This window comes from Pithys albifrons, chromosome 1 (assembly GCF_047495875.1).
Source record: "Pithys albifrons albifrons isolate INPA30051 chromosome 1, PitAlb_v1, whole genome shotgun sequence".
Lineage (NCBI taxonomy): Eukaryota > Metazoa > Chordata > Aves > Passeriformes > Thamnophilidae > Pithys > Pithys albifrons.
Window position 1 is genome coordinate 80,212,272 of NC_092458.1, and position 22,426 is coordinate 80,234,697.

General features: G+C 44.1%; 1 protein-coding gene across 3 annotated transcripts in view; it reads right to left on the reverse strand.

Moving 5' to 3' along the window:
* RAB30 (RAB30, member RAS oncogene family) overlaps nt 1-13,010 on the reverse strand; it is a 49,054-nt gene extending 36,044 nt beyond the window's left edge. Inside the window, exons 1-3 of one of the 3 annotated variants that reach the window (XM_071556223.1) lie at nt 12,421-13,010; nt 9,586-9,736; nt 9,090-9,126 (exon numbers count right to left, since the gene is read on the reverse strand). The gene's annotated coding sequence lies outside the window, so the exon portion shown is untranslated. The remainder of the gene's footprint in view (nt 1-9,089; nt 9,127-9,585; nt 9,737-12,420) is intronic. The other 2 variants (XM_071556242.1, XM_071556249.1) reach the window with 2 other exon arrangements.
* Nucleotides 13,011-22,426: the final 9,416 nt, after the last annotated feature.

Here is a 22,426-nt window from a genome sequence, read left to right on the forward strand (position 1 = left end):
GAAATGTTAGGCTGTTAAACTCATGCCACTCATTTTCCTCCAGGTCTGATCTACAGAGACTGGCAGCTCCTTCTGGATCCATCAAGCTCGGAGCTGATGGAGAGCAGAAAGCACATGGCTCAGGTTTCTTACAAACAGTAGGAGAGTAGGGAATTACGAAGAAAGATTTGAAATGTGGCACAAAATGTGGTTTAGATATTTACAGGGACTTCTGTGTTCTGAGGGAGCCCTTCCCATGCAAAAGCAGAAGTGTGATGGAGTCTATTTACTTTCCCAGGAACAGCTAAAATAGCCATTATGAGCAAGAGCACAAATGACCTCAAACACACACTGAGGCACACTGGGACCCACTTCAAGGTTAGGATAAAATCACAAATGTTCCTTTTTAAAACTGGAAGTTGGAGTGTGAAATGTCAGAGCTTTGGACAAATCCCTCAAATGCCAAACAAGCTTGACAAAATAACCTGTACTTCACTCCTTCAGCTCCTGAGAACAGCCCACACTCCCAGTAACACACATCTCTTGTATGTGAGAAACCCAGAAAGTTTCAACATACAGCTTTTTCCAGTGTATCCCTATGTATCACAACACATACTAAGACTCAATTAATATATCCTCCCTTTAAAAAGGGCACACAAGTCACAAGCACTTCTTTCCTTTCTAGGAGGACACAGATGCTGATTACAGGAAGCAGTTCTCCATAACAATTCTCTTCCTAAATCATACCAATTGCCTTGCCCATTTGCAAGGTGCATTTGCTATATCAGAAGAAAAAATTACCCTTATTATTAGCAATGTCTGAACCACTAACCATCAAAATTGTTTGATTACTGGACACGTTTTTTTTTTTGCATAGCATTGCCTGAATCCCTCTAACACCTTCCCAGACCAAGTGCCATTAACATGCAAATGAAAAGTTCTCACTACTCCTTGAGATGGTACATAATTACAGTCATAAGTGAAAGTAATGAAAGGCTCAAAACAAGACAGGTTAGTTACACATGTCACAGTAATGCTTGCATATCAGTCTCTCCTCTAATTACCACAGTATTTCCAGGAGGAATCGATTACAGCACTATGGATGAATGGGATCGTAAAACTGAAAAATTTACTGAATTAATGTACTCATTGACTGTTATCAATATAGATATTTAATTGAGGGTATGGCCTAGCAAATATAGAACTGACTGGGTTCTAAATATCTAGAAAGACCAGAATCCTGGACATAGAGGCTTTAAAACAGTCTCAGCAACAGAAAGTACCAAAAATATAAATTCATCCATCAGGCTCTAATTACACATTGCATTTTGGTTTTATTGTAAGATTGGTGTAAGCATACAGCCAGGCAGGAAGCCAAGCCACAAACTGTGCTCTGTTGATTGCTGAGGTCTCCATTAGGTGCTCCAAACAGAAATACTCATAAGCCTAAAGATGATGCAGTGCAATCTCCTCTCCATACCAGGAAAGTTTTGGATGACCACTGCCAAACAAACATCTGAATTCAAGAGGCTCCTTGCTCCTTTAAGTACTATATGCCCTTTAACCCTATTTTCTAAGGAACACAAACTTTTGCAATCATCTGGCCTGGTCAACAGGCTCAAAAGTTACCAAAGAAAACAGTGTTTTGGCAAAATTACAAAGACTATAATTTCTACAATTCTTTTCGATCATTAGGCAGTTGGGATGAGCCCAAAATCAGAATCCACACTATCACTATTAGGCTGACCTCTGCCCTTATCATTTTTTGTTTGGCTGAGCTGGTTGCTTCTTCAGGCCACTGCTGCCTGTCAACCAAGACCACACTCAGCAGCCATGCTTTCTTCTCCAGGTATTCCTATCATAGCTTCCAATTGTAGCTACTCATTTGCATTATCCAGTTTTGGGACCTCTCTCTATAGTGCTCCTGAGCCCTTGAAGCTCAGCACTCAGCAAACAGAACTCAAAGAGCTCAAAACCTTTCCAAAACAGATGCTCCTGCATGTGAGACAAATGCTGATGAACTTCTTTATTAGTAAGTGATCTGACACCTTGACACCTGTGTCTAGTCTATTTAGCACTAACTGCTCTGGCAGATTACACTGTACACAGTGGCACTGTTTTGTCTTACCCACCTTTGAGAAATTAACCAAAACTTCCAAGCTAGTCTTATAAAAGGTCTGGCCTCCCTACCAAACTGAGAGACAAACATCTCTGAGCACTTCTGAATCTGTCCTCTCTCTCCATTGATGGCATCTGGGACCTAAAAAAAGAATAATGTTATTTAGGCAACACAACTTTGGTGCCTGTGGTTCAGGGCAGGACCCAAGGCTTCACCCCCAGCTGAACACAACAAATTCTAAGCCAAGATCTTTGCAAAGGTATTTACACTTTCTGAAAGGATTTAGGGTCACTGGGACTTGAGCCTGAGAGTAAGTTATCTGGGGTATGTTTTCAACTCTTTTGGATGTACAGGGCAAACTCCAAGCAACTGTGCCTTACATAGCCGGACACATCAGCCTGAGGAACCACTGAAATCACATTGTTGTACCGCAGTATTTGAATTAAGGCATCCAGAAACACATATGCTCTACCGGGAAAAAAAATACCTGGTTGCTAGCAGGGCTCTTTCTGCTTGACTGGAATTGACCCAATATCGCAGCACCATGAAACTGCAACAAAAATGCCACCTTTCACATGAGTCACTTGATCTATAAGAATCAATCACATCAAAGATAAAAGTCACAATTCAGGTAGTGTCTATTTGTTTTCTTATTCCCCTTCTTATTTCTCACCTCCACTGCTTGCAGAACTGCTTTTCTTCCTTGCCATTCCCTCACACACAGTTGCCAGCTGCCCTGCAGTATCCATCACACAGCCCCTCCCTGAGAGCTGGTGGCTGCTAAGGCAATATTTACACTGTGGTTTGCATTACGGTTAATAAAATTCTTTGGAGCTGTTCCAAAGGAAAAGCCCCATGTAAATTGAAGTTATTAGTGTCACCTACAGGCTAAGTTCAGGTAGGAATTTGCTAGTGCTTGCGGTGGAGACTGCAGATCTTTGGAATACCAATCAACATGCAGCAGAGGGGTTGAGTAATAAACTTCATTTGCATTGCTGGTAAAACTTTGGCATACAATAAATCACTGATGAATATTCAAGGTATTCCTCTGAGGTTATCTCCATTTTACAGATGGAGGCAACCAAGAAACAAAGTTTAGAAAGGACTTGCCTATGAACAGACAACAGATGCAGAATTCAGTTGTCTTGCCTTCAGAGTATAAAATATGTCATTCTAGATGAAACTGTGAATTATATAGATTGATTTGCAGTGAAATTAAGGAGACTGTCATTCCCAAAAATCACTAATGGCTATTCCCACCCAAGTTATAGCACTGGTTACTCACATTACAGTAACACCTACAGATCCCAGAGAACTGCAGATTCTCACTCTAGAAAGTAGAAATGGAAGTTCTACCCCAAAGACCTTAACAAAGTTAATAAAATCCAATCTATACACAAAATACAGGAGCAGTTATAAAGAGATTAAATGACTCAAAAACTGCATCAGAGGAAGAACAAGGAGAGGACCAACCCTCCAGAATATCAGACAAACAGCAATAAATTCATTAGCTAAGCATCACCCAGCATTGCCCAGGAGGTATTTTTAAAAGCTTCCTCCGTATCTTCAAGAACTGATGTCATCAAGCAAAATGAGAAATACTGTGAAAAATGTGTTAACAAGATGGAAAGAGGTTTTATGCAGTTTAACACATTTTCCAGCAAGAAGTTTGACATTCAAGCAGGATGACCTGGTTACCACTGGCTATTTTACAAACTGGTGCAACATGCTCACCGCTGCAATGACTGACAGCTGCAGTAAACAAACAATAATTCACACTAGATTCTTTCTCCCTGTAGCGACAGCTTTTGTAAAACTGCAGAACTTAATGAGACACCTTATTTAGTATTTATTTCACAATCATCCTCCTTTACTCCAACAGAATTAGCCTCAGCCCACAATTAATGTTTTCCTTGGTTATTTCATTGTGCAAATCAATACTCAATTTATTTTGAATTTCTTCATTTGTGAATTTCTAACCAGGGGGGATTTGTTTTGAAGACACCTTTATTTATTAGCAGTAAATACCAGCTAACCACCCACATGGCCACAAAGTGAATCAGCCTGGGGACACTCTCCTATAAAGTTAATCCAGCAAAAAGATTAATTTGAAGACTGATTTATCCAAGCAATTTCCCAATTCAGAGGCACAAGTTAGAGACAACACTGACATAAACAGGATGGCCTTTGACAAAAGACTGAACATTCACAATGACCAATGTGAAGTTACAAGTCTCTGACCATAAAGCAGCTTGAGAACAAGCTACATTCACATCTGCAGTAGAAAGTTCAGGAATGGTCCATAATAACCATGTATGCACAGGACAGAGGGATCTCAGGCATCTCCAGCACAGGGATGTCCAATGTGACCCAGCAGACACTTGTCACAGGCCATGCTTTTGAAGACCCTTTTGTCAGTGCTTCCTAGTGGCACAAAGGGACCAGCAACCTGCACAGCTAACTGCGAGTGCACCAAGACACAGGTTTCCTGCAGAACTGTAACAACGCAGCTGCTACTTAAAAGAAAAGAAAAGGAAAAAAAGATTTCCTAGCAGAGGGAAACACTCTACATTAGCAAAAGTCATTTATAAACATAATGGAAATACTGAGAGGTACCTGAGGATCACAGTGGGGATATATTTAGGTTTGTTGTCCAGTTTTGGGGTGTGTGGGTGGAAAGGGACGCAAAAGACTTCAGAATTTGGGGTTAGTGACTGCTAAAAGCCACTGTTTGTTTCTACATTGAACATACACATCCCTGCACAAGATGGTCAGGGTGTACCAACAGCAGGTCACAACACAAGATTAGACTTCATTCCTACAGAACCCATTAAGCAGTTTCCAGCAGAGTAACATGCTCACACCCCTCTATCCTAAACAGGTCAAGCAGAAATCTTAACCTGGAGTTAAGAGCTCAACTTTAGACTTCTCATTTCCCTGCAGAAATTAAAGAGTTAACAGAAATCTACACTTATCTGGGGGGTTTCTATGCATGGACAAACACATCAAACCAACCAAAATGCTACTATCACGTTTTAGAAATGTGAATACTGCTGACTTGAAGAAAATGGGCACAGTACCCTTTTTAGAAGGAACAAATTGTTCAGAACAAGGACAAATGCAATAGAGAAATCAAGGACCAACTCTCTGTTTCTGCAGTTTCAAGCTGCTGGTACATGCAACTCCGATGCAGTCTTTACATGCCTTTTTTTAATAGACTTACCATTGTTCAAGAAACCCCCCATTAACTATCTAATGCTCTTAAGAACAAATATTTACAGTGAAGATTTTTATATTATCAGATACATGAGAAAATAGAGGGTACCACAGTCTTCTGTTGGCTACAGACAGGAGAACAGCTATTGCTGACAAGGCTGGAGTAGCTGCAACGGTGCAGATACTCGCTGCATTTGAGTGTATTTCAGATAGAAAACATGGAATTAGCTACAAACTGTATTAAAACATCCCCTTTAGACCAAAAACACTTTCTGTAACTATGCCACAGAAAAAGGGAGTACAGAGAAGAGCAGAGTACAAACCCATCATCACACAGGCTGAACTTGCCACTACATCTCCAGCCAACCAGATGCAGAACCTGATACTGAAACCAGCTATTCCAAGGTCCTCAGCAGCCAAGAGACATATAGAAATCCCAAAGATGCCCTTAGCCTTTTGTAAAAGCTAGGGATTTCTCAAGTCTTTGCTGGGGTTTAATTAAACTCATTATCACAGGCTTATCGGAGTTAATATCTTTTCTCCACAGGACACACTACACCATGAGCTTCATGGGAGATGCAAGAATAAAAAGGCTAATGTTATTACTCTTAATCTTCTTCCCAATATGCAAAAAATGGACTGACAGCCCCACAGCAGTTTCAGACTACCCGTTTCTCACCTCTAAAGATTACTTGTCTCAGGATGGAATAATCCAATGTCTCCAGAGGACTAGTAGGGATGCCGAATGAGTCAGGAAAGGTTTTTCAAGCCTACATTTACTTTTAAGGTATTTGTGTAAATAGCTATAAAGCAAGAACAATAAAAAACACTGTTATTTTTTCAAGTGGCAGTTGTCCCCTCTCTCAGTTAATGAAGTTCAGTAGCCATTATAATAAACCTTGAACCTCCAGTGTTGGAGAAGATAGCACTTAAAACTCCCCTCCACCATAAGAAAGCAACAGGAAAATAATACCACACAGCATGGAGACACCTTCTGGGATTTCTTGAGGTCAATAATTCAGGTTATACAACGTTGTCTTATGATGTTTTTAAGGGTGTTATTTTAGGTAAATAATTCCATGCTGCAGCCACAACTATTGTGAAAAGACCATGTATTAGTCCCTAGAAGCATAAGAGTGGCACCATGAAGAACCTCTCATTAATTAGACTTGAATCTGGCTTCCTTTAAAACCTTGTTAGATAAAAAGCCTTGACTGATCTATTTTCCATTTCTCTGAGTTCAGGCAATGAAATTTAAATCACACAGAAGTGCTAATGATTATTTTCCAAGTCAGCTTTTCATTACTGAGAGCATTCTTTGCAACATAGGAAACCCCACATCTCTTTTCTAATCCTGGCAATCCCTTTCAGTTGTTCTTTGACTGGCTGAACATCACTACACAGAAGAAAAGCAGAAGAGGAAGGGGAAGTGGGGTGGCTGCACTGAAGCAAGGAGTGGCTTAGGCAGATGGAAAACAAGCAAGGAGAAAGCAGGTAGGAACACAGACATCAGCAACTCCCCTTGAGCTGGTGGTACCTCAGTGGCAAGAACCCACTGAGCAGTGAAACATTCCATATAACTCTACATCTTTGACAGGACTGGGAGACATACCCTGCAAGGAGCAGCTAAGGCTTTGGGCTTGACTGGTTTGGAGAAAAGGGGCAAACTCATTGCTCCTTGCAGCTTCCTGAGCAGTGGAAGTGGAAGGGAAGGTACTGAACTCTTTTTCCTGGGATTCAGTGATAGGACATGTGGGAATAGTTCAAAGCTGCACCACAGGAGGTTCGGACTGCAAAAAAGCATTTCTTTACCAAAAGGCTGGTCAAACACTGCAGCAGACTTCTTAGAGAGGTGGTCAATATCCCAGTGCTCAAGAGACATTTGGACAAGATGATCCTTGTAGGTTTCCTCCAACTGAAAATGTTAACTATTTGATTAGTCTGGAAAGGGATCCCATCCTTCCACAGCCAAGTAAGGGGGGTGATCCCTCCTGCCAAAGGAATAAAAACTCCTATTTTTGGATGTGAGGGGTTCTGTCCAAAACACTCTGGAAAGCACATGCAAATGATTGCTACTGTGGGATGCGAGACTCTCATACACAGACTAGTTGGCATCAGGGCTTAGCACCAGCCTACAGGATGGAAGTTTCTTGACAATTCCCTTTTGCAAACAACAGCCTGGATTTATATGAAGAAACACTCCCACTTTGCATGCACACATGCTGCCCTTTGATTAACTGGGTTTTTGCTTAACCAAAAAAGCAGTTTTGCTACCTTCATTGCAGAGGAGAAACAGCACAGTGCAGCAGTGGGTTGGGCTGCCAGGGCCCTGCATGAATTCCCTTTCTCCACGGGCAGCATCTTTTACAGGACAGAGTAACCCAAGCACTGCTTGACTTCTGGACACTTTGGCATCTCTAACACCTCTTTTCTTTTTTCCTTTTAAATTCAGCCTGCAGGATACAGTCTTTTGAGAAATCATGTGCAAGCTCATCTTTTTTCATCCCAGCACAGCCTTTCCTCCCCTTCTCTCTTTCCTTTTCTCATTACTCCTTCCAAGGTCTAAGGGAGACCACTATTCAGATACTTAAAGGTTGCAGTTAAATTTTAGTTCAGCAGTACCTAAAAGAAAGCATTTCTGCTACAAGGAAAGAAAATAAACAGAGTATCCTATGATGTTTAAAAGGACAGCAGCAGATTTCCTTTTGACCTTACAGAAGGTTTTCTTCTCTGTTTGTACAAATATTCCCTGATTATGTCAGGAAACTAATAGTTAGACCAGTTTAAATAGGTTTTAAATATGTTTAAATTTTGCCTTAAGTATATTAGGGAAGAGTGCACCTCTGCAGTGTAGTGAGGGGCAGTAACTCCAAGCAAGGCAAGATGACAAATAGCAATTCAGTCTCAAGCTGTTCACAACCTAAGTATCTATTCCCAGCTCAAAGCAACAAAGCTGACTAATTATTTTTATCTATGCAAGGTGAAATCAAATGGCATTATACAACACAAATCTCACTAATACCTTATGCAGAGCCAATGTTTAACAGCAGAGATTAGTTATGAAACTACTGCAATAGCAACAGACTTCAACATGGTCTTGAGTCTGTTTAAATGCTGACAATGATTTTAAGGGACAAGTTGATCCTTGTTCTGCCCTAATTATTTCAAGATATTAGCACCTGAGGAACAGACTCAACTGCCCCTGCCCCCCCTTTAAATTCAGTTTATGCACAGACCAAACAGAATTACAAGACAAACATGACAGATCACTTCTTTCCCACTCTAAGAGAGCCATTACAACTAAAATGAGAATTCAGTTATTGACAGAATCACTGTTGGGGGGCGGGAAGCAGGAACTAAATGGATTGCTGCAAAATGAAATTACAGAAACTAGAGAGTCAATCAGAACACTGCCTTAAGTCATCTCATCTGCCCTCCATCCAAAGCAGGGCCGTTGCTGAGCATCTCCGCCTCAAGATCTCTCCAACTGGGCTGATGTTTTTAGTGTCAGAAACCCATTCATAATACAGAACATGATTTTCCTGTCTCCTATATCTCCTGTTCCAAAGTTTTACAAACATCCATACAAGCATCAATATCTAAACAGTTTTGACACTGCAAGGTATGCCCATCTTGTGCTACTTTCCACACTTCCTGTCATGCCAGCCACACAGTTGCAATGAATTTCTTGAATTTTCACACTTCCTGGGTGGTTATTTGACAATATGCATGAACTAGCTCCTAGCACATTCCCCACTCCTCTTTCTGTACTCACCAAGAGCAAGGCTTGCACTCAAACTGCTGGTTCTGTCCTAAAAAAAGACAATATGCCTTAAAATTAGAAAAGGAATTGATCTAGTTCCCAGCTATTATAATTTCTTTTTTTTTGCTACATTCTATGTAAAAATAAGAAAATGCCAACAAATCTATCACACTCACAAAAAACCCAGCAGCAGACACACTCATCTGGGACACACCAAAAAACTTAGAGCAAGCACTTCAGTGTTCCAGTTGATGGATGCCAGCTTGGCTATCCCAGTGAAGACCAAAGATAGCTCCAGAGCTAAAACCAGGAGCTCTCTGCAGCTTCCATCAGAGAGACACAACACTCCAGCTCAAGCTGTGAGCAATTCCTACCACCTGTAGCTGGGGCTAGGAGGACAGGAAGCACATAGCATAGATCTGCCAACAGAGGAAAGCTCTTTCACAGCAAGGTGGCAAACAGAGGTTGTTTGCTTGAGGATACCCTTCTCCCACTCCCCCATTCTCACCTTCCCTCCCCATTCCTGTTTGGGAAGCGACTGTTCTGTTCCTCCCTGAAGAGCCACCTTCAGTCATCCACCTCTTGCTTCAGGAACTTCAGCTGCCTCGACAGATCCCAACTCCAGGCTACAGAAATCACTGTCCTCTCATAGCTCACCTCTGGAGCAAAGAAGAAAATTACGCTTAAAAGTCAGCAAGTCTGGCCCAGCTCCGGCTCTTCTCAGTTCCCCTCATCTCACCAGGGTTCCTCTGTATGTGAGGCTGAGTGAGACCCAAACATCCTAGGGCAGCTTAAATCTCTTTCTGCAACACTTCTGGGACAGGCAGTTTAGTGCAGTGCAGGGCACATGGGTGATGCCAATAAAACCAGCTGGCAAAGATGCAATTTCTGGCTTTAGTAAGAAGCCAACCATTGACATCATACTCAATTTCATTAAGAACAGGACTAAAATATAAGAAAACCCTACAGAGTATGACCATGAGACTACCTTGCCCTGAATGTCCCTTCAGAAACTGGATACTAGTAAGAAATTGGGGAAAAAGTAAAAGACCTGAGGAAATACTTAGTGCTGTATTTCTGGGATATACTCTTTGCTTCTGTAACTAGCATCTCAGGGATTTCTTGAATCACAGTAAACACATACATTGCACTTAGGTCTTTGCAGGACAAGAAGGACCATTTGTGCTTTTTCACAGCAATCATTTATCCATTGAGTGATTTTCAGCTTTTGGACCCTTTCTATGTGTCTATATTTCAACTGCTGCAAGTCAAAGTTTCACTTGATTAATATAGTAGTGTAGGTTTCCGAGGTATATTTTTAATCCACCTCCTGTTACAGCATAACCTAGATTGAAAATGCTAGCATGCATTGTCACAAATATTCCTAAATTCAACAAATGTAGTAATTTTTGGAAAAAATAACAAAAGCATAAATAGCAACACGTATTTGTAAAGATACATAAAGATGAAAACAGAATCAAAAATTGTATTCTTGGCCATGGATTCCTTGCTTCTTCTCATCAACTTCTGTATCAGTATTTCCCAGAACAATTCCCAGGCTACACTTTCAAGTTTTCATTTCATATCCAGTGCCTTCTATCCCAGGCTAAAAAAAACAAACAAACAAACAACAAACAACCAACAAACCAAAAACAAAACAAGAAAAACCCCAAAACAAACAAACAAACAAAAAACCCACTACTATAAAACTTCTCCTTTTACAGCCAAGATGGGAAATACTCTATTAGATTATCTGTTCCCTCCCTTGTAAAATAAAGAGGAAAATGCCATTCCAGGAAACAAAAACGTTAAAAAAAGACCAACCAAAGGCAACGCCTGCATGCACTGTTGTTCTTCTCCTTTGAGTCAGTCATAAAGAGGAAGGAAAGAAAAAAAATCACAGATAAAATAAATGCAAGGAGGTGGTGTACATGCAGCATGTTTATCCCACTGGAAGAGGGAAAGCTGTAAAACTCCATCCATTGCATTTTACATCCATAGGGACACCCCAACACTGCCTTGGTGTTTACAAACAGTGATCAAACCAAACAGGGAGTTTCATTGTCCCCACTGTACTCATGTCACCCGCTCCCCAGCACTGTGATTCCAGAGAGAGCCCTGCCAGAGGACACGCAGTGCCAGTTACACAAGAGAAGCGCAGAAGCAAATATGCAGCGGGGAGGGGGGGGAAATTAAAAATATCAGCTCAGCTGCACACTCTCTTCCTGCTCTCAGAACAGCCTCCAAGTCGGGCTTTGGAGCAGATTAACTTTAAAGGGCACTGAGAGATGCTGACAGATTTGAAGCCAGCAGGACCCTTCCGTGTGCACACATTTCTCTGCTACCAGTGCAAAATGAGATGTCTGGGGTCCACGGGCAATTGGAGAAGTAACATAGTAATAAAAGGGGATAAACCCTTCTGATATTATGTACCACAGAAAAAACGCCTCCTATATTGCTCCAATATCTTTGCATTATTCAAGTAAAGATCTGAAGTGCACCTCACAAACAGCAAAGAACAGGGCAACAAGTAAAAAGACACACTAAAATGAAGCTCTGCTGGGCTACGAAGATTTTACAAAGTTTAAAATATAGGTACTTCTTGTATGTATGATAAAAATGCAAAAGGTCAGCGTAGTAGTTCAGAAGTTGAAATAGACCATCAGGCTTGTCCAACCGACAATTTTTAAGACAGAAATTCATGATGTGACTTGGAAAAGAAACCTGGACCAAATACATGCAGCCAGGATTGAGTGCCAGCTGGATCCAAATCTCCCCTCTCTCTCTTGAGAGAGGAGAGGAATCGGGGTGTCAAAACACAGAAGCCATATGACAACACACACCAGCGCCCCAAAAACCATCCTAAAATACACCCCGTACTAATTCCCAGGAGCCCCGGGTCCCGCCGGCTCACCAGCGCTTAACGACAGCAATTCAATACCCATCTTATTTTCCGCTGTTACGCAGTGCAGGAGACAAACGAGACAGGGCTCCCTACCGGTGCCTGTGGATAGGGACCGCACAGCTTGGGGCGCCCGAAGCATCCCGGAGTTGCGGGAGTTTCCCGTGGGCTGCGGGACGCGCAGCGCGGCCGGGGAGCTGCCGCCGGGCCCGAAGAGCGGCGGAGGGGCATTCATCCCCCCGGGATGAGGCCGTATAGAGAGCCATGGGTCTTTCCTCTTCTTTCTCCCCCATTCCTCCTTTTCCAGCAGGGCCAGGGCCAGAGCGCGCTCCCCGCTGGGGAACGCACGGTGTGGGGAAGCGCATCGAGAGACGGGGGGCTGGGAGGCGGGAGGAAAAGGAGAAGGCAAAACACACAAAAAAAGAGGAGCACAGAACTTACCTGGTTTGGGATTTTTCCTCCCTCTCCACAACCATAAAACGAGGTGGGAGCCAGGAGCGGGTCACCGGCGATGGAGAGCGCGGCAGCGCCGGGGCCGCCCCGCGGCGGGGACAGCGGGGCTGGGAGCGCTGCAGTGCCCGCACCCCGCGGTGGTGCTGCCCCGGGGATGGCGCACAGCAGCTCACTCTCCCCGGGATGGGATCGACCCGCTCCCCCCGGGATGCGACCGGCCCGCCCGCTCAGCCCACGGCAGCGCCCCAGGACGGGCGCAAGGCAGTCCCGCTCGGGAATGGGTGCTCAGCCTCCAAACCCGGTGCAGCGCAGCCCCTCGGGATGGTGCCACTCTTGAGCCAGAATCCCCGGGATGAGTGTAGCGGGATTCGGTGCAAATCAGCCCTCTCCGGGGGTAGGTCCAGGGCCGCCCACGGTGCAGTACAGGGCAGCCGCCCCGGGCGGTGCGGGTGCGGGTGCGGGAGCGGGAGCGGGAGCGGGCGCAAGGCGCAGGGCGGCCCCAGGCGGGGATGCAGCGGGAGCGCGGCGGGCGCGGGTCCCCGCGCCGCGTCCAGCGGAGGCGGCACCGGCGGAGTACAATGAGCGGCGGCGCGCGGCGCGGCCCCGCGGCCCCGCTGGGCAATGACATCACCCCTCTCGCCAGCCGGGGCGGGGCCACAGCCCGTCACACCGCTTCGCCATTGGCTGGCGCCCTCCAGCCGCGAGGCGTGCTGGGACTCGTAGTTTGGCTGGAGGAAGGCCAGCGCGGCAGAGCGCAGGACGAGGACTTAGTTTCCCGGCAGGCCGCGGGGGGCGGCGGGGAGAAGGAGGGGTGTGGAAGGAGGCGGTGGCGGGCGCCATGTTGATGGCGTGGACGCTCTTAGGTCGGGAGGAGCGGCAGGGGAGCTGGGTTAAGATGTCGGAAAAGAGGGAAGGGTGCGAGTTAGGTCCTGGTTTAAAGGGCAAGTAAGAGCTTGTGTGTGGGAGTGAGGAAGAACGGGGAGGCTGAGGAGTGGCTGGAAGGGCGCGGTGGGTGGCGTGGGGGTCTGAAGGACATGGCCGGTTGTTTCTCTGTGCCTGCCGGTACAGGGTGAGGCAGCGCCTCTCCGTGGCGGGAGCGGAGCTGGGGTTGAGAGGGTGTCTTGGGTCTCGGAGGGCAGTGGGGCCTGCGGCGGGCGGGCGTGGCGGGCGGGGGTGGCGGTGCGGGGGTGGCGCTGGGCGGGCAGGGGGCGCTGCTCGGAGGAGCGCAGGAGCCGCGGCGGCTCCGCTGGGTCTCGGGTTGTGCCTCCTGCGCCCCCCGGGGAGGGGGGCCCGTGTGGGGCTGCACCAGCGAAGCACGGGCTGCGGGCAAATAGCAGCGCGGCCTTGGTGGACAGGCCGGGAGCAGGCTGGGTCATGCCCTTGTCACCTGTCAGGTGACAGGCTGCGTTTGCTGCTTTCAGGCTTGTGTTAAGGGTTGTAGCTTCTGTCTAGTAATTGGACTAAAGGTGTCTGGCTGTCATACGACTTAATGTGACCAGCAGGATGAGTTTTGCTTCCTCCTTAAGACAGCTGCCCTCAGCAGGTCTGGAAAAGGGTGGGATTAGATTAGATACAAGGAAGAAATTTTTTATTTAAGGATGGTGATGCGTGGCAAAAGGCTGCCGGAAGAAGGTGTGGCTGCCTCATCCCAAGGCCAGGCTGTACAGGGCTCTGAGCAACCTGGTTTATTGAAATATCCCTGCCTGTAGCAGGAGGGTTGCAACTACCTTGTCTTTAAGGTTCCTTCTAACCCAAACCTGTGATCTATGTCCACAGATACGTAAATCAACCTTGAAGAAGCTGAGAGAACGGATGAGATGATGTAAGACATCCCAGCAGCCGAGCTGAGTTGCTTCCTCATTATCTTACCTGTGCTTGCTGTCTAGTGTTGGCATGGCTTAGGCTTAGCTAGCTGACTAGGTGCTGGCTTAGTTTTAGCATACCCCCTGGATGGCACCTAGGAGGTAGGCTAGAATTTTAACCAGAGGATTTTAGAGTTCACTATACTGAATATCATCCCTGCTTGTGCTACTCTTTTGTGTTGGGGAATGGGAAATATTCTACTCACCAAATGAGAGAGTAATCAAATTTCTGTTAGGCTCAAGGGAACTGGAGTTCTCTGAAACAGTGATGAAAACTGGAAAGGAGAATGTTCAAAATATTGCATGGCTTGTGATATAACACCATTTCTAGTTACAACTGATTTCTGTGAAATAAAGCACTTTATTACTTCAAAAAGGTACTCAATTGGAAACAGTTATGAAGAGCTTTGCAGGCTTTTTTAATGTCTGTAGTGGTAAAGCTCAGGATAAATGGCGCTTGCAGGGTTGGTTTCGTGCTTTGGCTCCTCCTGGAGGTAAGTAGGATGCATTTGCTCAGGGTATTGTGTGACAATAACTGCACAGATACAGTGTGTTTGCCCCAGGAGACGTGAGTGGTGGAGGAAGGATGTTGTGAGCTGTTCTGTGATGCAGTTACTTCGCAGCCTTTAAAGATTTGCTGGCATTACAGCAGTGTGTGCCATTCTTTGGCTTAGATGCAGCTCTCTCCAGTTAAAGAATCTGACCCATTCTTCACCGTCCTGTAAAAAGTCCAGTGTCCTAGGGGTGCTTCTCGTCACACCCAGGTTGTCCCATCTTGCCATATTCATCACTGAAGAAAAGGAGCGAAAGGGGGGGGAATGCTTTGTAATGGGGCAGCTTTCATTAATAGTTTTATGCATATGAAGAATTCCAATTTACAAGTACAGCCCCTTTTATTGTGTACTTCTGTTTCTTGTCTGTGCAGATACCTTTAGATAGGTGAAATAAAGGGGCAGGGCATGATGACTTCTGTCACAGTGCTTGGCCATGGTGGGCTTCAGGCCTGTGCTTTTATCTGTGCAGCTCATACTTGATATGAATGGTAAGTTTTGCAGTGGAATAATCTGGGGTGAGCTTGTTTGTCTTTTCTATAACTGGTGGCAAAAGCATATGTGAAATCATCCAGGATGGTATGCTGGCCTAAAGACAGTATGTTTGGTTACTTAAACTGATTTAGAAACAATTGGTTTTACCTCCTGTGGTTCCTCTGTTTCCCTCCATCCAGCTGCAGTCAGTGCTATTGCTCTGAGGAGGACATAGTGCACCTCACTTTGCAGATAATTAAATTTCATTGTTTTTACCATTGTTTATACCTTGTTTCTTTATCTGTAGATGCCCTGATGTCTCAGCTAAGAGTTGCTATAGCATACTGAAATGTAGGAAAACAGAAATTGCTTCAGAAACTACCCAAATGGATGGCTGGTCAAGAGACAAGTAAATCAGTTTACTCTGTGTGTCTAGTTCACTTTGATCAGTTTTGGGCTGGCTGATACTTGTCACTGTATGGATCTTACTCATTGATCACAACTTGTTACATGCATTAATGATGAAACCTGTTTCCTATGTGGCAAACTTGGATAGTCTGTTCACATGAAAGCAGAAATGCACACATCTCTCCGGGCCCAACAGGTCTCAGTTGGAAGATCCCCAAGAAGCTTACAGTCCTATTGCAGAAATAAGTGTTTTGGTGTTTCATATGAAAATACACAGGGTGATGATGGAATTGGAAGCCTGCCTTTGGCATTTCATAAACATAGGTGTATGCTCTGCTTTAATGCTGGTAATGGGAACTTACTCTGGTATGTGTCTGGTCCTGAGCCTGTGAAGCTGATATGTTGGTACTTGAAATACTATGCTGACATCCTACACTGCAAAAACTATGGGTTTTCTTTACTACGGAGTGATTTTTGTCACTGTGGACTCAGGTAAGCAACCACCCAAGTTTCCTGAAGAGCTCAAGAAATAGTTGGAAGATCCTGCAGGAGGATGAGGATAAGTGTGATGTGTGATGACTTTTACTGAAAGAAGAAATTGGTCAATCAAAGTTTAAGTTCATATGTAGAAACCTATCTTTGTGTCTCAGCTTTCATTCTGACAAGCTTCCTCTTAATGAAAACATAAGGATTTGGATGCTCCAAATTGAGCATTCACTGGATAGTATACCAAGCCAGCTCTACAAGCTGCGTGAGAAATACAGATTTTGAGATGAAGTGTACAAATACTTTATACTTTTTAAGGTGTCAGGTGTTACACTGCCACTGTGTCAACATCCATGGCAGTGCAGCACAAAGAACTGGCAGCATGTTGGAGTTGTCTTGGTTCTTGCAAACTTACTGTCAGGTCCAGTTTAATTCCTTATATGCAAATTAGCTGAATGATAAGATTTGCATGTGCACTCAGAAAGTGGAATGTACTTTCTAAAGATGATTGATACCATCTATGCTACGCTTGGCACATGAGTTGTGTTTTAAAATCCCATTTTGTTAAATATCCCAGCTGTAAATCTTAGTTGTCTACACTCCCAGCTGCTTATTTCAAAGCCCATGGGTTTTAACTCACATTAAAGTTACTACTCAGATGATGGAGGATGAAGAAGCTGTGATGAAGGTTGGTTGTTGATTGCAGTTGTCTCCCATGGAGCTATTTCCCAGAAAGTTACTGGAACTGCAAGGTCAAAGGGGAGAGGGTGAATTCACCTTGGTAGAATAGGTAAGTACTTATGTATCATGTTACTATATCCAAATAATCATAACATGGAAGAATACATTGTGTTGTCTTTGTTCTTTGACAGGGAGATCTGGGTAAATCAGACAAGAGTGGAAGGCTTCTCTGCCTTTTTTTAAGTGTTATCAATGAAATTGTGGGGAGGCAGCTGTTGAACCAATATGTGGAAGAGCTTAGTATTTCTGCATAGCCAGAGGAGTTTGTAAAGCTGCTCTGGAAATAATTCTAGTGACTGCTTATGAAGTGTTACCTTTTTTATTTTCTTTTGTCTTTCAGCATGAGAAGAGTCCTCTAAGAGCAGTCAAGAACCTCTTGAGTTAGCATGGGCATGTTCTTCAGCTGAAACATGGCAGCAGTTCAATAGCTGTTACACAACAGTAAAGGGTGTGCAGGCTCCTGCAAATCCATGGGTTCATAAGATCTGGTATCTGAAAGAACTCATTTTAATATAGAGAAAAATGTGGTTTCTTCCTCAGCTTCTACCTGTCTTGAGTTGAAAAGAGCTAATACTGAAACAGGAAATTGATTTTATTGTAGATACTGGAGATTGTCATCACAATATGCAGGACTTAAAAGTGTTAGGGCACTGTGAAAAACTGCAAGTAGTTTGAATACCAGAAACTCCCAAGACTCCAGTTGTGGGAAGCTCCCTATTGAGAAGGCACACTTGCAATGGGAAAAGCTTGCAAGGCACAAGGAGACAAAAAGTTCTGTGGCTGTTCCTTAGCTGCACACATACATACCTGCTAGGATGGGATGGTGTGACATGACCATTGAAGATCTTAGGGCTGTAAGCAGATCACATTTTTCCTAGAAGCATGTGCCACTATTCAGTTGAGAACCACCCAAACAGCTTCAGTGTTTGCCACATAATAGTATTTCCTGGAGCAGTAGCTTTCCTTGGTCCACCTAACTCCTGCAGAGCTAGCAGGCTGATTGCAGCACTGTGCAAAAGATGAGCCTTCCCCACTCACGAATTGCTGAAGACTTGCACACAAATGTGACAGAGGGGCTCCAGAGCGAAGTGTAAATCCCTTGGCTGCCAGAGTTGCAGCTTTAATACACACAGTGAGTTCCCTGAGTGCTTCCATGTGGAACAAGAAACACTTGGGCTGCGTGTTTAGATGTGCTTTGTATGTGCACTGCCCTCTTCAGCACAAAGCTTGATGGAGCACAGTATTGCATAAAGCAGGTGAAGGTGTCATGCTACGATCATGCTTGGGGCAGACCTCACTCAATTGCTGTTCATCATGGAAAGGTCTATTTCTGTCATGGAGTGGTAAACCTGAGTTGGTAACTGATACTGCTAAACTGATGCGTGTGTCTGTGCCATGCGAGCAGATCACAAGCTGACGAGTCTTTGACCATGGTACTAGCTCTCTTTGAAAATAAAAAAGGAGCAGAGGTGAGAGTGGGAAGAGGCAGCAGAGAAGTTTTTAAGGGTCACAAGTTCTACTGAAATTAAAAGTTCACTATATTTGAGGAACACAGTTGAGGAAGTTGTGACTTGTGACAAAGGCAATGTGGGCCTTTAGTTATGGCAAGATTGTAGCACTATTCGTGTCCCTGTTTTTGTGAGGTTGTGGGGGGAAAGTGTTGGACAGAGGGAGAGTGAAAGCTGTAACGAGAAGTTAAATTTAATTGTAGCAACTATAGTTTTATGTCAAATGATGCACCATTTATTTTCTTGGAAAGTCCTGTAACTAAATTGATACACTGGAATCCCTGATTATGCATGCAGGTGTCCTCAGGTTCTCCAGCTATTTGGGTTCAGTGGTGCAAAATTACCTGTTGCTTTTTGTGTGATTCAGCTTAAAATACCAAGTTTCGGCAGGTGAGTACCTAAACAGTATTGCAGTCAGAGCACTCCTTAGTGCACACAGAGCATTTGCTTTTGGGTAAGTAATGCTGCACTGTGAAAAAGCACAGAACTCCTGGAACAGCAACATTTAATAGTGTCACCTGTGCCAGAATTCCCTGGGTTTACTCTCGTCCTTGCCTTCGTCTCTTTACACAAACAGCAGCTTTTTCTGTACATTATCAGGAGACTCTTTTCTATCTTTTTTTTTTTGGCAGGGGAGGGAGCATGGTATTGGCCATTTCTTTTGCAAGTGCCTCTTCCTGGAAAACTGGTGACAGTATCTCAGTTCCTGGCCAAGTTTCCAGTCACGTGGTTCCATTCTGTTATTTACATGCAGTGTCCTAAGGATATAATTAATTTAGTGGACTGCTATCGAGCAGCTAACCTTTATGTCTTGGCTGCAATCCACATAGGTCAGGTTTACCTAAGCCTGCTTAGTCATGAATTCGATGGCTACTCTTGTAGCTTTTGGTTTCCTGAAGCATAATGTTATGAAAGAAGAGAGTGCTACGCTGCTCTTGCAGCAATTAAAGACTGGCACGCTACAGTTGGTCGCTTTACCTGCTGAGTTGCCTGACCCGGATTTGCTGCTAAACCTTGTTCTACATCCCCAAGTCCTAAAGCTCACAAGGTGAGAGAGATATGTTCTTCCGTGTGTTTAACAGGTCTGACATGCTGCAGGACAAGAGAGGTGTGAACCTGACAATTTAGCTGCCTTGTTCAAGGCAATCATACCCTCGGGTTCTGGATTTGTGTGTATCTGAGCTGGTTTGTTTCCAGTAAGCCCCTGGGCATGCATTCCCAGGAGGTGTATTACTTAAGCCCCTTGTGTTGAGCTCTTGAAAAATCCAGTTGCGTGATGGCAAGGCTGTGGGCATTGCTAGTTCAAGGAGTTGGTGTTACCTTCTACCTCTTACCTATCCCATGCTGCAGTATGGAGCGGCATAGTGAGCTGTCAGGGTGCTGAGAGACAGTCCCTGTGGATGCTTTTCTTTGGGTCATGGCAGAAGTGGAGGAGATTTGCAGTACTGTGGCTTTACAGAACCTGAACCGTGAGCTGGTTTAGAGCATTTGTGACACAGCAAACACCAGGTGGCCAGGTGCGTGGCAGAAGCGAGAAGTCCTCCGGCTTTTGTCAGAAGCTTCTCCTCAAGTCATGCATCTCAGGAGGCACTTGTTTTTGAGAGGGAGGAGCAGCAGGATTTCCCTTATATGCATGGGTGCCTTTGTTAACTGTGTGTTTCTGCATTAGGTCTCTCAGCTTTTCTGTGGTTTTGCTGCATGTAGGCTTCTAACAAGGCAGTAGCAGCAGCAGCTCAAGAAACCCTGCTGTCTGTAAGCAGCCCCGGTGATTGCTCAGTGCAGTCCAGACAAATCCCAGTGTGAACAGAGAGCTGGAATAAGATGTGAAAGAGTTTCTTTTTAGATTGGGGGGTTTGTGTTAGAGTACCAATGTATTTTCCTGTGATGGTACTAATTCTTATATTCAGTATGTTACCCTTGCACACATAGCCAAAGACAATTTTATATTTAATGGCAGAGTAGATCTGTAAAAGAGAGACCTGGATACTAAAATGTTCCACGCATAATAGAAGAAAAACTAATCCCAGTTTTCCCTATTGACATTGTTGCAAGTGCTCCTGCTACCAGTGAAATTGGCTGCTCTGCCATGAAGTCTTACTGTGCAAATATGATTTACTGCCTCTGTTCTGATGATAGTGAAGACTGGTCTCTGATGAGAGCAATGTGGTGGCATCTGTGTCAGAGTGACATACAGTGGCTTTCTTGTACGTGCTCTGCTTTAGTGGATGTCAGCTAAACTAGTAATTGCTTCCCCCTAGAGTGAGGTTGTTGGTGTTGTTAACCTTTGTGGAGAAACAAATGAGAAGTCGACACAGGTGCAATCCTCATTTGAATTGGCAGGAGGATGTTGCACAATCAAGTGGGTACTGTGTCTCACCAGGGAAGAACGGCAGGGATGAGCTTTACTAGCACTAGCTGGTATCAGTGAGGTCCATTTGGCCTTTTGCAAATTTATGCTGAGTAAAATCTCAAACTTCCAGGGTAGATTGTGACTGGAGCAACTGCTGACCCAGTCCTACTTCCTGGAAACAAGGGGGTGACAAAATGGAGCTTATTTTAGTAGGCCCCATGAAAATAGAGGAATTTCTTACTCTTCATTATAAATAATATACAATAATTCATAAGTATTTTTATAGTGTAAATGTATTTATAAATGTATCTGGAAATACAGGCATATATGTATAGAAAATGCATATATTTACATTTTTATACAGTATAATAATTTGTAATTGAGCACTTTGTAAAATATAAATTAGTCAGTTGGGAGAATCATGGAAAAATAGAGGAGCTTTGTGTTACTGGCAGACTCCTGGGATGGAGAAGCTGTTCCCTCTTGAGAACAAACCAAACATGAATGTCTGGTCCCAAACAAGTAGTTTGTGTGAATTGTTTTGTTAAAATGTCAGATTGCATCTGTATTTTAAGTTCTCATCCTTGAGAAGGTTATTTGACTGTGGATTAACCTTGTCATGAGTACTGAGACATGTGACATGATTGGCCATGGAAGCAGGTATGTGTGGGGTCTCACAAGTTTCTATCAACACTTGAGTATTGTGGCCCTCTGGAAGGGATAACATCCCTGCCATTCATTCTGAGTGGCATTGCAGCTTCTTTTACACAGGTTTGATGGTATCTCAGATATCTCAGGCCTTCACTATAGTCAGTTCACCATTATCTGAAGGGAAGTTTAGGTATGAATCACATCAGCCAGGGTACTGGGTTTGGAAAATGCCTGCCTCTTGTATGAGTGGCTTTGCTTCTTAGGTACTGTCAATTTACCTGTCTTATTCCTCCCAAAGGAAATACGCAGCCTGAGCTTTCCCTGTGCTATGGCAGTGGTATGTGTGTGCAACCTCCAGGTAATGTTTGTCTCTGTGGAATGCAAGGGGGTTGGCTACCCCAATCTTCCCTGAATTTACTGCTTAATAGTCAGTGACATAGCAAAGCATTATTTTGCTGATGTCCACCATTGACAAATGACATTTGATTTTTGTCACCATTTTTGTCTTTAGCTAATATGTAGATTCTCACATAGCCAACAGACAGTAGAAAAAGAAAAAAATGCAAGTATGGAAAACCTATCTTGTCACCCACACATAATACAACACACGTAGTGTTAAGGGTATGGGAAGCCCTGTGATAATTTCCATTTGCTGGCTGTCTGATTCTGGTGGCTGCAGAATTCCAGCTATTTCATCCCATCACTATAAAGAAGAAAAAAGAAAGTTTGGAGGAAAGAGGCCTCTTTCTGGAGGGGAGGGCACAGATTAATAACACTTAAAAAGTACACAAAAAGTGCTCTTGAGGTGCTCGGTTTCATATTTTAAAGTTTCAAAGTAGCACCTTCCATTTGCTAAACTGATGACATCTGAGGAAAAGCAGATCTCTACAGCCAATTGCCTCAAACACCTCAAAGACAGAAGTGCCATTTTGCAGGTGCCCTGTAGATGCAGACCCATATTTT